Source organism: Nuphar pumila, chromosome 9, assembly GCF_984573655.1.
Source record: "Nuphar pumila chromosome 9, dmNupPumi1.hap1.1, whole genome shotgun sequence".
Classification (NCBI taxonomy): Eukaryota; Viridiplantae; Streptophyta; class Magnoliopsida; order Nymphaeales; family Nymphaeaceae; genus Nuphar; species Nuphar pumila.
In genome coordinates, this window is record NC_143257.1 from 97,987,765 (window position 1) to 97,990,672 (window position 2,908).

General features: G+C 39.8%; 1 non-coding gene across 1 annotated transcript; it reads right to left on the reverse strand.

The window, feature by feature from the left end:
• Positions 1-1,039: 1,039 nt before the first annotated feature.
• Positions 1,040-1,142, reverse strand: LOC149828739 (small nucleolar RNA R71). Its single transcript, XR_016434523.1, has one exon. It is a non-coding gene; the product is annotated as a small nucleolar RNA R71 (small nucleolar RNA).
• Between the last annotated feature and the right edge of the window lie 1,766 nt (positions 1,143-2,908).

A 2,908-nucleotide genomic window follows, 5' to 3' on the forward strand; every position in this document is an offset into this window, starting at 1 on the left:
GACCCGTACTTACCACTTTGTGGAAAGTCGGTTTTTATATTTTTGGTTGACGATTTTCCAAAGTTTATTGAAAATAATTGTTTTAAAAAGATCATTTCAAAATATCAACCAAATTTTGGCGCCGTTGCCGGGGAACGACGAATTAATTACTTTATTTCTTAGAGTTTGATTTATTAATTTGTTTTAGTTAGTTAATTAGTTGTTAGTAGTATTAGTAACTGAATATAGGATTAACATAGTCAGTAAATATAGGATTCATGTTCTGTTCTTTCTAGGATTCACTTGAAATTCATTCTGCAAGGAGCGATTAGACAGGTGGGTTTTAGAAAAACTTAGTTTGTGATTTCCTGTATTTATCTTTTCAGTACTTTAGAGTAGTTTAATTTGTTATTTCATTTACTTAGTTAGATCATTCTGACATAATTAGTATAGCATATTTGTTTAGTAGTTGTCTATTTTGTGTTATTTACATTTTAGTACATGTGTTAGTTTATTTTTATTTTTAGATTTACGTCGTTTGCTTACATCTGGTCTTAGTACCAGTGTATGCAGGGGCGACGAGGTCTAGGAACCCCATTACACCCATTTGTTGACAACCCAGAGAGAATTTTACATTCTCATCGGAGTTCGGCAACAATGGCTGACATGGATCCTCCACCTCCACCCCCAGTTCATTCACGTCCTCTGCGGGAATACTTCATTCCCACAGATTATGTTCAGGCATCCTGCATTCAGAGACCCGATGTAGGAGCGCCGCATTATGAGATTATGGCCAGCATTTTTCAGATGCTTCCATCCTTTTATGGCCTTAGTCATGAGGATCCCTACCGGCATTTAGATGAATTCCTCGAAATCTGTTCTACAGTAAAGATACAGAATTTCGATGATGATGCTTTGAGATTGACTCTATTCCCTTTCTCATTGAAGGACAAAGCCAAGTATTGGCTAAAGTCCTTAGATTTTGTAGAAATAGAGTCATGGGATCAATTGCAACAGGAGTTTCTTCGGAAATATTTTCCCATTGGTCGTACGAACCAATATCGTAGAGCCATCACTAGCTTTTCAGAGCTAGATGGTGAGCGCTTTCATGAGACCTGGGAGAGAATGAAGGATCTCCTCAGGAAATGTCCCCATCATCAGGTGCCGAAATGGCAACTGGTGCAGAGCTTCTACGATGGATTGTCTGACAAGAATCGTCAGATGATCGACTCTTCGTGTGGAGGGACATTCATGCTGAAAAGCGAGGACGAAGCATGGAGGCTATTTGATACATTAGCCGAGAATTCACTCCACCATGCTTCGAGTTCTCATTCGGATAGAGCAACACCCAACATTCAGAAGAAAGCTGGTGTTCTTGAGATTGGTCCATCTACTGCATTACAGTGCAAGGTAGACATGATTGCTCAGAAGCTGGACCAACTTCTCTCAGGACCATCCACTACACAACAGGTGTGTACTCTTTGTGCCAGTCCGGCACACGAGATCACTGAGTGCCCTTCGGCAGCTCAGTACCCTGAATTTGTTCAAGAACAAGTTCAGGCAGCTCAGGGTTACGTCAGACCGCCAAATAACCCATTTTTATCGACATATAATCCGGGTTGGCGTAATCATCCCAATTTTTCATGGAAGAATCCACAGTCTTCCACACAGATGCCTACATCCTCTTAGCCAGTTCGGCAGCCATCTTTTACTCAGTCATTTCAAAGACCGAACTATTCTCAGTCTTCTTCTTCTTCTGTCACTCCCCCGATTCCGCAGAAGTCTGACCCGCAGACATCTTTTGAGGAGAGACTTCTCCAGGCATTCCAAGAGGTGAAAACCTCTAATCAGAACGCCTTCGAGAAGTGTAGCCAGATTTTGAGCTCGCATACGCAGTCCATTGCGAAGTTAGAATCGCAAATGGGACAGTTAGCTGAGGCTATTAGTAGGAGACCCAAGGGTACATTGCCGAGTCAGGCTGTCATGAACCCGAAGGGTAAAGACCAGATGACTGGAGGCCTATTTCATACCGAGACACAGCAGCAGGCTAAATCAGTTATGGCCTTGAGGAGTGGACGTGAGTATCACGTCGAGAGCAGAGAGCGAGAGAGTGTGATCATCGCAAAATTTTTCCTATTCTCTTGTTTCTCTCTCTTCCTTCTCTTTTCCTTTTCTAACCTCTATTTTCCTCCTTTTTGAAGGGAGAAGAATAAAAGAAAGAAAAGAGAAAGAGAAGAGAAAAGAAAAGAAAGAAAAGGGGGAAGAGGAACTATTTTGCGCGGTCTCACTTGACCTTAATTTGAAAACATTTAGAAATTTTAACTCGCCTCCGGTTTTTTTTAAAATATTGCGGGAAAATGGAGAGACAGGATTCGCTCGTCGGTACGAGGTACGACCGTTTCTGGCGCCTTTACCAGGGGTTATCGAACCAAGGATCGAATCTATGCATTTTGCTTTGCCTAAATATAATCTAAGAATTTATTCTAACTCTAAATGCACAAAGAATCATGCTTGTGCAATGCGAGGATGTATGCTCTTTTCAAAGATGTTTTGGAAATTTCCAAGTATTCTGAGTTGAACTTGGTAAGGGAATGAAGAAATATTTAAATTTAACTTAGAACTTGAGATAGATCAGAGAAGTTCTAAGTTTTCAAAGTTTGGGAAATAAATATTGATTTTGAAGAGAAAGATTTGAAGCTTTGAAATGAAAGAAAATGGAATTTCAAAGTCAGAAATGGACTTTGAATTTAATCATGGATTTAGGAGAAGAAGATGAAATTTGAAAGTGTAATCTTAAGATTTCAAATCAGGACAAGCTTGAGAGATCCAAATGATATAGAAAGTAGAAATGGATTCAGACGAGATCTGAAAATGGAATTGGATTTGAAATCTAGAATTTAGGAATGGAATTGGATCTTAAAATGGATTT